Here is a 13,383-nt window from a genome sequence, read left to right on the forward strand (position 1 = left end):
TTAGGATTTCTGATTTGTGTTTATATGCTCTGATCCTTTTGACTACATGATGGAAAATATACCATATTCAGGAGTTAGGATCGACATACTGTAAACTGTCTTATTAATCATTCTCTATTGTTAGAGTTTCTTGGTCTCTTCAAGGTCTTGTTAAATGTTCATGCATACAAATAAAAATTAAATGCTTCAACTTGTAAAATATATTATTTGGCTTATATAGTCTCTCACAAGACACAAAGGGACAGTGCATCCTGGCTTAGCTGAAGGACAGTTTCCATGTTTATCGTTGCTAAATTTGTTCTGGCTTTTTCATCCTCAAGTAAATGCCTGATTTAGAAATTAATGTTCAACATGTTTACATTCTCAGCATACTTTAGCGATGCCCATAAATGCCATCATTAAAGAACTAATACCTCTTGGTTTTGAGTCCATGCTTTTAAAGCTCTGTTAAAGTAAACGACTGTGCTGAAATATTTTAACTGTTACACCTAGAAATTTTGCTCAGGTACGCATCATATGTAGCTGCAAAAAGCTGTCTCTTATTTCTTAAGGTTATTTCCTAACTCATCACTCTCTATTTATAGAATGGTTCCGTGCAAGAGCTCCAGTCCAGGAATGGGATGGTTAGAAATACCATTCATTTAGCATTTCTAGGAAGGAGACAGGAACAGCATCATTGAACAATGGGACCCCACTGGGTTTCCCGGGCAACTGCCCCAGGGTACCAATGAGCTACTGAATAAGAGAAGGGAAGAGCCCTGAAAACCCAGTGGACCCTGGACAGCTGGCTCTGCCAGGAGCCCCACTGCCCTGGCTCATTGGCAGCATAGCCCTCACCCAGCAGCCAGGGGTCCTCCTCCTGGCAGAACCCCAGCTCCCCAAAAGGCAAGTCCTTTTAAGGAAGTCTCAGCCACAACACACTTGGTAACTTGCAGCGCCCTACTGTGTATCCCCACAAACAAGCTTTAGTTGGAATTCTCACAATTTGGAAGAAGGGTGTTTTGTGTAGAACATATCAGCCATATTGTTTCAAGTCAGCCAAAGTTTTTAATTACTATTTTTTTAGTGAAAAATTACTGTTTAAGTTTATGATCACGTGAGCTTTCTGTGTTTGTTGAGTTAACCCTAGGGTGTATGTTGTAATGCTTAATTTTATCAGTAGCACTGTAGATTTATGATATTCTGCTAACTGGACTGTAAGATGCATTTGCATATTTTGTGGTTTAATGTTCATGCTCCTGTCATTATAGCAGTGTATACACACCCATCCCCAGATTTGTTTAGACAGTGACATGTTGTCAGGTCTTTTTCTACTGGAGGAAAGGAATGTGAGACTAGATAGACCGTGGGGTTGTTTTCCTACAGAAGTCTCATCTGACTTGTCTGACTGAAAGGCTCCAAGCACCATCTTGCTCTTACTCTCAACTCCAGCCTTTGATGTTGATCCAGTGGCTTTAGATTCAGCTTCTGAGAGTGGACACTCCAGCTCAGCTCTTGCCTCGCTCCCTGGCATCCCATTCAATGATGCAACCTTCACAGGTTATTACTGAAGCAAGTTTTCTTATAGGCAGAAAGAATATCAATGTGAAGCCTGGGTCACTCAAATGGCATCACTGAATAACTGATGCAAGCACAGTGAGAGGTTTTAGCAGTGAGTAAGTGTTAAAGGAATGTGAATAAACCATTTTTTAAAATTTTATTTAAAAAATATGTATTGCATTAGTCAATTCAGGCTGCCATAAGAAAATACTGTAGACGGGGTGGCCAAAAATAGAAATTTATTTCTCACACGCAGGGAAGTCTAAGATTAGTATGATCCTGGTGAGGATTCTCTTATAGACTTGCAGGTGGCCACCTTCTCATTGTGTCCTCACATGGAGCAGAGAGAGAGAACTCTGATCTCTTTCCTTCGCAAAAGGACTGTACTCCCATCATGGGGACCCCCACCCTCAAAACCTTATTACCTAAGTACTTTGCAAAAACCATACCTCCAAACACCATCACAGTGGGCTTTAGGGCCCCAACATGCGAATTGTGGAGGGACACAACTCAGTCCATAACATACGTGTTTCCTTGGGACACCTAATAAAATGCCTCAAAGTGCTAGCTTACTAGTCAAGTGAAAGAGCCCTTACATTCAAATGAAAAAGCTGCTTCATTATCTCTTTTGTTCTCTGCTGAGAAAGAAATCTTAACTTAAAATGCCTTCTTTTTGGATGATGAATATATGTTTATATCTTCTTTTTTGAGACATGCAGGAGTATAGTTTACTTTAGGTAGAGTAAGCAGTTGCTTACATGATGGAAGTTGAGATGAACTCTCAGATCTTCCGTCAAAAGGCTGTTTGCCATTGTACCTGAGGCCACACATTTCACTCCTCCAGACTAAGGCCCCAGAGGCACCAAGAGAGGTAACAAGAATCATGATCAGCCTCTAAAATAGGAGCTGGGAAAGAAGTTTGGTACTGAAAGGAATATTCCCACTATGGGTCTACTTTAGTTTCTATGTTATGCACTTAATGGCTGGAACTTCTCCTCTTGATTTGCTTAGAACATTGTCTCCAATTCCCTGGATTCCTCCTGCAATTGTGAGGCTGTCTGGCTGGTTTTTCAGGATAGACCTCACAGTGTGGCTGTGTCTTCGGGGACTTACCAGTACTCACTAGAATACTGAGTCATGGTGATCAAACATAGTGATACCAACTTATAAAGGAGAATGTTGATGTATTCATTTTCAAAGGGAACTATAGTTGCTCTAGGCCTGTGGTTGCCAAGAAGCAAGGCTATCCCCCACCTGTTGTTGGCCGAGGATTTCAGGGAACTGGGGTGTGACAGGGGCCTTGTGTCTGTGGAGCAGAGGGACTAGAAAGGGAACTTGGGTCATAGGACTCAAGAAATCTCAAGAAACTTGAATGGACCCAAAAAAAGCCTTTATATTTTGGTGTGGGGCAGATGTGTTGGACTGAGAACCAGAAACTCTGCCACCCGGAAGACCCTCCCAGCCCACTGCTCTTGTCCAGGTCCCGTGGCCTGTCAGTGATATACTTCGTACACCGGGTCTATAGTCATCTTTGATGCGTTGGTCGGTGCCACTTCTAAGCATCTTTGGGGTGGTTCGTACTTCTTTGGGGTATCAACTTTAGCTGTGAACCCAAGAAAATAGAGTAGCAGCCATTACTATGAGAGAAGATATCCTTTGTGGAAATATTTGCTGTGAATTTCACAATGACAAGACAGGGAGACCACCTCAGAGTGTCTATAGACTTTGTCACATCAGAGAAATCCCCACCAAGTCTGTCTTTCTGTTCCTGGCTGAGTAATGGCAGCAGATAGGTGACTTCTGATGTGGGAGCTTCTGGAAAAGTTTTTTGAGCAGCAATGCCATAGAAATTGGTATAGAAGTGATCTTGAGGGAGACCACATCCTCCCTGATGAATAGAGCATAGTTTGAACAACTAAGGAATGAAGTTTCCTGTTTTAGTAAGAAGGGCTGCCACCTCCAGAATTGCTTGGTGGCCCTATCATAGGGAGAGATCTGATATAGTCCAGGGGAATGTTGTCCCAAGGGCATTAGGGGGTTAGGAGAAATGCAGTAGCCTGAGTCTTTTTTTAGAAAGAGGGGAAGGGAGGGAGAAAGAGGGAAAGAAACATCAATGCGTGGTTACCTCTCTCATGCCCCCTATTGGGGACCCGGTTTGCAACCCAGGCATATGCCCTGACTGGGAATCGAACCAGTGACCCTTTGGTTTGCAGGCTGGTGCTCAATCCACTGAGCCACACCAGCCAGGGTGAGAGCCTTGATTTGTTTCAGACCCAGGCAAATGCTCTGTAAGAAGCACTGGACTCGCTGTGCAGCTCCTGTGATTCTCAGAATGCCACATTCAGTGCTCTGGAAGGGCCACAGTGGCCTCCATGGCCAAGATGGAACCAGGAGTATGAACCTGCCACTTTTGGGTGAATGAACCCTCCTCCACTGACTCTTCAGTGAGCTGCTGTGAGCATGTCTGGAATCAGAGTGCTAAGCAGAAGCCGTTGCCCATGGTTTGTATCTCATTTGTCACTGAAGTTCTGCAGCACAGAAATATAAGTGTTCAGGACAGAGAATCTCTCAAAGCTGCTTCGCTTCAGTTGCTCCTGGTAACCAAACCTACAAGACAAAGATTCAGCCCAGTTATTCTGTCTGCCCGACATATAAGCAATCAGTAGCTTGAAGTTTTGAGGAACGAAACTTACTACTTCTCGTAAGTGCTGAGCTTTCTGAACTTCTGGACTAGTTATAGGCTAGAGTTCTTGGGTTCCATAGTAAGGTGCCAGACTCTGTAAGATGTAGGCCTCCGGACTTCGACAGTGATCCTCATCATGTGCTGGGTAGCTGACCATGGTCCCTTTGAATTTCCCTCCAAAATAAGCACAAGGCAGGTGGTGTCTATTGCCTGGGTCATCTTTTGTGATCGGCTAGGATTAAGCATATCTATTTCTCTAACAATAGATTGGGGCAGAATGAGGAAGGCTACTCCTGGGACAGCAGTGACCAGATGCTGAGTGAAGGCCATTATCAGGGTTAGGACCCAGTCTTCAGATTTCCTAATGAGCTGGAATTAACCAGGGGATTGACTGATCGACAGGCATTGGTTACTCACAATTCTGCTTCTAGACAGAACAGTCTCCAGCTTAGCATGGTAGGGAGTAGAGTTAACCGCCACCTCTCCCTCCTCACCACGGTTAGCGTTCGTGCTTCCTGGCAATAGAGAGGTGGCCCAGACAGAGCACGCTGGCACGGAGGCACGCGGGGCCATGCCTTCCCCTGGAGGTGCACCTGTCCTGCCAACACCAGCGGGGAGATGTGCCTCCCCTTGCCCTTGGCACCTCTGGAATCCGAAGACCAGGCTGGCAGGAAGGTGTGGCCAGGTAGCTAACCATAATGTGATGGGACATGAGGTCAGGCAACTTAGGAAGGCCACCAAGCTCACTGAGCAGGGCCAGTTCATTGTTTCAGGTTGTTTGGAGACCTTTAAACTGGGCCACATCGCAGAGCTCATTCCACAAGAGCTCCTGGAGGAGAAGGCAAAATTTAGTTGCCCATCAGTTAACTGACTTCTCCTCACTTCCTCCTGGTTAAGGGCAGTGCAAGGAAGTATCTGTTCTTCCCATTAGACTCTGGCCAACAAGCAAGTCTGCTACAGTGGGCAAGACGCCATCTAGAGCTGGCAGTCACAGGAGCTGAACTCCCCATCAGCCAAGGTATCCAGCCACCTTTTCTGCTTCTCCTGAGGATCATGGGTAACTCTCAGGAATTTTAAAGCCTGAATTATAAATTTAAGCAGTTCCTCCAGATTCCCTTGGGGTTTCTGGATGGTTGGAGGAGAGGAAACCTTGGGAGGAAACGAAAAGAACAGCTGCTCTGAAAGCTACAAAGTTTTACCTTAGTACTCGTTGTGAAATACAGCTTTATTCTGTGTGCCAAATTCCCTAGCACCATGATTGGAATATAGGCACTGGACTTTCTGTGTTGCCATGTTATTGTAGCAACAAGGGTGCTTCTATAACATCTGGCTACCCCTGAAAAGAGATAGAACATATCCAGATGGAAGGTCAGGCAGAATTGAATTCCAGAGGTTGAATTCTTGGAATTGGAACCAAGATAGTCAAGATAGTTTACCTGAAGTAGCCAGAAACAAAGAGAGGCAGAGGAGGGCTCAAGCCAAGTCCTTTGAATGAGCCAAGGAGCAAAGCTGAGATTGGTGAGAACCAGACTAGAAAATGAAAATGGAGCTGGCAGGTTGGAAGCAAGGCAGAGCTGGAACAGAACAGGACCCAGATGAAAGGTTTAGAGGCAAAGTGAGAGGCCTCAGCCAATTGCCATAAACTGAGCTGGAACTTCTTCCCTTGCCCCTTATTTTTCTCTGCCCATCATGTGGCACATGGTTGTGGCAACCTAGTTTCAGAGACCCAAGGCAAATATTAAGTTAGGAATATGAAATTAATCAGGGAACAAACAATTTTCCATAGAACATCTCTTACATTCCGATTCAGACAGGCTGCTCTTACCCATTCCTGGACACTGTTAAATCTCTGGTGGGGCTTCTTACAAAGTCTCAAATGCATAGATTGTTTATAGTTTATTACATTTTTAACTAAGATACTTTGTGCTGCCATAAAAAAGGAAGCATTCATTTTAATGGAGAAGTTCTCTTAAAACCATAGCACAGGCCGTGACTTCTAGAAATGCTTCCAGAACCAGCGAATTTCATTCTTGGTGTGTGGCTTCTTGCTAACTTCCATCTGTAATGATGACACTTCTGATCTTGTCCCTAAATTTGGTGTTGGGTTGTGTCCGTCTGTCTTATTTGGGGGCCTAAGTCATCTTTGTACTTAATCAAAATTGCTAAAACTCAATATCCATCTGTTTATTCATTATTCATTTTACATGTATTGAGCCTATACTATTGCTTGATTCAGTAATGTAATCAATACATACGGAGTGCCAACTATTCAGCATTGTTCTGGGTATTGGGGATATAAAGCTGATCAAGATAGAGATTCCCCCCGTCATGGTGTGCATTGTTGAGCAGGGACAAGGGAGAAACCATTCCAGAACACGATGCTGAACATGGACAACCATGGAAGGTCCAGGGGCCTCGCTGGGGTAGATGAGTTTTAGCTGAGTTGTTAAGCGCGAGTAGATTACAGAAATTAACTCAAAACTGGCCTGACCCTGTGAATTGCGAGCTTATTTGTATATTCTATCTTGATATTTTTTCTGTGTCTTCATTTGATTTTAAGCGTGTAAACCACACCAAGCTCAGGAAGTGTGTTTTGGGTGTCTAAGTGTCACCTGCGTCATCAGAATTCTTTTAGTAACTGCTGAAGTTATCAATCTTGGGTATAACTAAAACTCTTTTAGGGGAAATACATAGCTGTGCAGTGAATTAGAACAGCAATTTTCAGCTGGTATGCCACAAGTATTTTTAAAACATGCAATACCTGACTACTGAAGTCAGATGTTTGACAATCTAAGGGAGGCACTGACCTCTCTCCCCTTAGGTTGTCAAATAAAAAAAAAAGAGAACTCCCAACACAATAGCTGTCCGGTGTTAATGATTAAAAATTACACCTAATTTTTTTTGTCAGGTTAGTCAAATATATATTTTTTGGCATGCAACAAAATTTTAGTAATTAGTTTATGTGAGTGCTGTGAGATGAAAAAGGTTGACAATTGCTGAATTAAAATATTATATATGGACTAATTGGTTGTGCCTTGGTAAGACATTGTTTTTGTCCAAGGTGTTTGGGCTTGAGTTAACAAATTACCTCATGTCCCATTTACTAAAACTTTTACTTTGTATACAAATTAACTATTAGTTGGTCTATTTTTAAATTGGCTTGCAGCTTTATTTTATCTTGAATAATCATACTTAACATTATTTGATGAGTTTTTAGTGATTTATATTATGAAAAAATTAACAACAGTAATTGTACAAAAAATTACTTTCCAAGGTACTATAAAATTATTTTCCAAGGCAGCTTATAACTAAGATCTAAAGGCTATCACACAAATAATATCTAAAAAGATGAGTAAACTGGATCTTTAAATTATTACCAATTATGAGAAATTGCAGCTAGAATTATGTTACTATTTTTAAAATATACTTTGATAAATCCCTACTCAGTAGCTCTCTGGCTTGAGACACTGTTAGTATAAGGCTTTACTCTTCCTGTTTGCAGACATCTGAGAGATGAATCCACAAAGGAACTTAAAGACATGAAGTCAGAACTGAGGGTTCCTGGTGTCTTGTCCTATAAAACATCCTTTATTTTTTGTTTTTCAAGCAGTGGATTGAAACTAGACTATGAAATTAACTTGGGTGCCACAACCATTATTTATTTTTAAAAAATGGAAACAACGTCATAAATACAATGTAATGCTATACAGTAGAAAATAAAGCACCTCACCAGCAGGAAGGATAAGTATTTCATAAAGCTTTTTTTTTTTTCCATTTTACATACACTGTACACAAACACTGGTAAAAATGCACAAAGTATTTCTTAGGGAGGGCCCTGGTCAAAAATGTTTGAGAGCCACTGTCTTAGAAAATGCAGTATAAGCAGTAGTTATTCTTCAAGAGAGGCTGGGTGGGTCAAGAAGTGCTCATAGGTGTTCAGAAAAATTTAAAAAATGGAGAAATCTGGTGACATGGTTGACCTGGAAGGAAGCCTTCACTAGCTAAAGAAAAGTCCACTGTGGTGAACAGAAGTAGAATGTCCCCAGGAATCTGAGGACTAGTAATGGCTGCAAGAACCCCTGAGGCTGCAGCCACAAGCCTTAGTTATATTTTAGATACCAGAGGCTGCCTTCTCTTCCTCACTTTCTGCAGAGTGGTGTGCAAGAAAAACCAGCCATAGCAGGTGCAGAATGGATGCGGCTTGAATGTCTTGGGAGGGTGGAGTGATGGCCACTATACTCCAAAAGGGTCATAGCCTCATTTTGTGGACTTTTTACACATGGTGTTTCTTGACGTCAGTTTATTAGAAGCTTCTACCCTAAGCCTTTTGGCCACTGTATCAAGATAATCGGTCCATTGTTGGGTTTTATTACCTGTAGGTAAACAGATGGCATTCCAAGGAAACCCAAAGAAACTAGCAGGTGTCAAAAACAGTGTAAGAGTTATAATTTCTAGGGAGTTCTTACTCTCTCAGAGAAAAAGCCCCTGTCCCGTGTTTCTGAATGCACTTAGAGCCTACCAGACTGGGACTATCAGGGGCACTCGGGCCATGTAGATGCTGGTGAATGCTAGCCATCTATGGAGATAAACACAATTGTGTGTACTTTCAGACTAGTTCCACCACTCTGGAAAAGTCACTACTAAATATCAATCGAATAACCCAATGTTTGCTTGTTGAAGTTATGCTAGTGGAACTTGTATTTTGTGGACTGCTGAATGTTTTCCAAGGCCCAGATTCTGCTAGTACAAGTTCATCCAAGTGAACAGTGTCTCCCCTGTCTTTAAAAGGATAGTTGAGCAAGCTCTATTCCCAACTTGCATTTTTAGAAGGGGCAAGAAATGAGAATGAGGGCCATTGGCTTAACTCCAAGGGTAATCATGTTCAGAGAAGTAAACAAAACATGTTAATAAAACCATGTGGCTCCACCAGCACCATCACCCAACCACTTGGCCAATGCCGGAATCCAGGAGGGAATCTAGTGGACTGATCACATGGAAGATCTCAGATGTGCCCATGAAACGTACACAGTCAAACACATTGTTCTTAAGCTGGTGCCATCTGTAAATACTCATGGTAATTTAGTCATGGATAATAACAAGGGGACCAAGGACAATGACTTATCAGATCATAGCAAACAAAAGGATATGTCAAACTGGAAGTAACCAGAATCAGGAGTCCAGGTAACCTGGAGGTACCTACAACAATGATGCAGAGAGCCATGTGCGTGTATTGGACCCAGGCTGGAAAGCAGAGTGTTAGGTCCATGTCACCTGTGAAAACAGGAAGAACTAGGGGGTACCATGGTCTCAGGAATTCAGAATTCAGTGTCTGGAAAGGTCAATGGAGGTCAGTTAATAAAAATAGTACTAGTAAAGAAGTTGTGACTTTTAACCAAGGGCAGAGGCTGTTGGCTCTGTTGTAATTTCATGATCTCTGTGTGTAGGCAGACAAGAGGTGCTGGTAAATCTTGAGTCTTGCACTTACACCTTCTCAAAAATACATACTGATGGTATTATACAGGCACCATAAAAATAAAGAGGTCTTAATTATTCATTATATATGCATGTCAGTTGACATTAATTTGTGCTAATGCCAAGGAGATCACCTACACACACACACACACACACACACACACACACAATAGTCTCTTACTAAAGCGATAGTATATACCAGCTGATACTTACCTGGTGGTGCACACTCTAGGCATCTTAGCCCTGAAACTAATAGTCAGCTGTCTAGTTATAACAATAACTGTAGGAGTAAGAATTGTATATTTTATATGATTTTCTCTAATATAATTTCATTATATAATTATGTAAAATAAGAATTTGGTAAAAAAAAAAAAATTCTGGTTCTTCTTTACTAATGGACTAGAACATCTCTTTAGCTCATTGTAGTTAAACCAGTAATTTTTATTCTGGTTTGAATTTACCTCTCTTTTTTCAGTTTTCTGACCTTTTTTTCACTCACCATGTTCTTGCTCCCACCTGAGATATTTACCTTGACTTACCCTTTATTCTTAACCATCAATTGTATTTTTAAGGTGATTCTGAAAAATGTATCCACCAAATCCTCGTTCTGTTTATGTCCTCAGGTCAGGCCTCAGTTCTTTTCCTGACCTAAGCATTCAGCTCTCTTCGTGGTTGGCATTCTATCCCATTGTCTCAGCTGCGTTCCACAGCTGATGCAGTGATGGAAGAGGGCTTATTCTGCCCCTTTGTGAGGAATCAGGCATTTCTGATCAGGGTGCAAGCTGAACGTACTTCTCCGACGGGGGAGGATTGTGGATGCTGTCACCCCTCTCTGTGGCACTATTATGTGCCTCCAGCAGCTGCCTAAGAATGTCTTAATTAAGCATTTAAAGTCAACAGTCATACTGGCTAGACAGGCAGCATTTCATTTGGTCTTTACAACAATCCCAAGAGGTAAATGTTATCATGCAACGATGAGGGAACTGTCCAGGGTGCAATGCAAGTAGGTAGCAGAAGACTGTCATCTGATTAAGTCCCAGACTGTTTCCTTTAAAATGGGTTCTATCACTGCATGACACAGAAGCATTAGACTTTCGAAACTTTCCACATAAACTTGGCCTTGGCCTTATAGCTTACTTTATTTTAAAATAACAAAATTTCCCTGGTTTCTCTTGTTTTATTTGGTCAGTTTCTGATTGGTCCCATTACATACAATAATTACCACTTGTCCAATTAGAACAATGAATGAAAGCAGAAGAAAGTAATCAAACATAATATGATCAATAATTAGGCAAGTCTTTCCAGTATTTAGTTAATTTTGGACAATACATAGAATTATCATACACAGTATCTTTACAAAAACCAAAGGCATTAAACTAAAACAAAATTTTACAAATAAAGGATAGTTTGTGTAGAAGTGGGAGTCAAATATAATAAAATTTATATTCTAATAAATTCCACCTATTTTAAAGCAAAACCTATTATAAATACTTTTTGTTATTTTCTATTGGTTTATTTGCTTCAAAAGTATTTCCTTAACACTTGTGTGGCCTTATTAGAAATTCTGGCACCAAGCCAAATAAGCCCTTTATCAAAGAGGCAGTTTACATTCTGAGCAAACATTTTTTGTCAGGTACTGAATGGATAGGAAGAGAATACTGATAAAAAAAAATGCAATAACATAAGCATTCATTTATTTATTAATTAATGGCATACCATATATAAATATATGTACATATTTTATATATGCTATGTCATATAGAATCTATATTAATATAAATACATATATATGTTTTGGCATATAGTCACTATAAAGACATATATCATCCTCCTTAAAAAATCTGACTTAAGGCTGTACAAGCAATTCAGACTAGCAGAAGTTGACTAATATTTTTTAAAGAAATATAATGCCTGCTGCCCTTTGTTTTTATTTCCTCTTCAGTTTTCATGAGAACATATATTGTTGGGGGGCTCCTTTTATTCCCCAAATAGATATTGCTCCTGCTAACCCAATTATTTGGAGTAAGAAGACTATGACTGAGGGCAAGCGATGTAATAGAGGAAGTGCTCATAGAACTGATCATCTTTGATAAGATTTGGGGAAGATCTACATGATTTTAATAAAATATGATAAGCTAATAAAACTTGAAGGTCATAATTTTCTGCACCACTGAAACAACATAGCAGGTTTTCTTTTAAGTTTGAATAGTTTGATAAATAGATTATATGTACTAATTCCAAATAATCTTAAAATATAGCATAATTTAATGACAATGACATGTTTCTACTCTTTGTTTCTGATCGATTGTGCATGAAATATCTATATAATTAAATTATCACTTAATCATGTTACTAAATTTGTTTTATATGCATTGGAAGGTAATTTTTGAAGCTCTTCATGGGACCAGAAATATACCCTCTTACCCACTTTTTCAATCGGCGATTTGTATATAAGATAAATGTTGCTTTGTCAAAATGATCACACACTTAAAAAAAAATTTAGCCTATTAAGGTGACATAGTAATGGGTTATCTAATATTTATTCCTCCCTGTATTCATGAAATAACTCTGATTCAGCCATGGTGAGACAGCTTCAGTATGTACAGAGGTTATGAGCACATGCCTGGAATCTGCATTACTATTTGTTGTGAGCACAGACAAGAAAGTTAGCTTCTATAGTACTTAGGTATTTCTTCTACAAAATTGGAAAGAAAATAATACTTTTGTAAGAGTTGTGTGAGAATCATGTGAGATAATTCATGAAAACAACAGTATATGGCACCTGGTGTGTAGTAAATGACAATTAATATCTTTATTGTCTCAATATAATGCTGATTTTGTTGATATTGTAGGCATGATCCTTAAAACACATTTCCAAGTGAAGTTGGCTTGTAATTTCCTTTCTGGATGCTATTTTTGTCAATTATTTTTGATACTCTTTTGGTATCAGGGTTATGTTAGTTTTGCCAGGTAAACTAGAAAGCTTCTGTTTTCTTCCATTTTCTAAAATACTAAGCAATATTTAGATTTCTGTTTAATTAAGGGATGATGTTTTTTCTGTAAATCATCATTGTATTAAAGGTTCCTACAGATATAGTTCTTTTACAACTCCATTTCTTTCATGGTTTTCATCTTTTAAATGTTCCACTTAAGTTAATTTTAATAATTTGTACTTTCCTAAAAATATCCTTTTTACCATACAGTAATAAATTGAAATTTATTAAAGTTGTATATAACATTTTCTTAAAAATTTTTAAGCCTCCTTAAAATGTTACTTTCCTCTGATTATATTACAAAATTGATATTTGCTATTCCTCACCTTTGTTCAGAACTAGTAGCAATTTCATTATTAGGATGAGCACAGACAAGTTCTAAAAATATAGCAATAAAAAACCTCTCAATCATTTGCTCTCTAATTTATAAATTTCCATTTTTACGAGTCCCTTCCTCCTTATTTCTTTTATTTATATTAAAGGGGTTTTTTTCCCTATTTTAATGGTTGGTTTACTCATTTCCCTTCTTTTTAAATTTTAAGTCAAGGCATTTCATTACAAGGAACTATGAATTTTTCTCTAAGTAGATTGTGATCCCGTCCCATATTTTTAGTAAGTCTATTGTTTTAATGTTCATTTTGGATATTTATACTTTTAACTTCTTTACATCAAGAATAATTCTAAGAGAATGCCTTT

The 13,383-nt window shown here is 39.5% G+C and overlaps 1 protein-coding gene across 1 annotated transcript in view; it reads left to right on the forward strand.

Moving 5' to 3' along the window:
- SPEF2 (sperm flagellar 2) overlaps positions 1-13,383 on the forward strand; it is a 142,323-nt gene that overhangs the window by 37,084 nt on the left and 91,856 nt on the right. The gene's annotated exons all lie outside the window — the stretch shown is intronic.

The sequence above is a fragment of the Pteronotus mesoamericanus genome, unplaced genomic scaffold, assembly GCF_021234165.1.
Source record: "Pteronotus mesoamericanus isolate MK-2021 breed Mesoamerican mustached bat unplaced genomic scaffold, CSHL_Meso_final contig_75, whole genome shotgun sequence".
In the NCBI taxonomy this organism is placed as follows: Eukaryota; Metazoa; Chordata; class Mammalia; order Chiroptera; family Mormoopidae; genus Pteronotus; species Pteronotus mesoamericanus.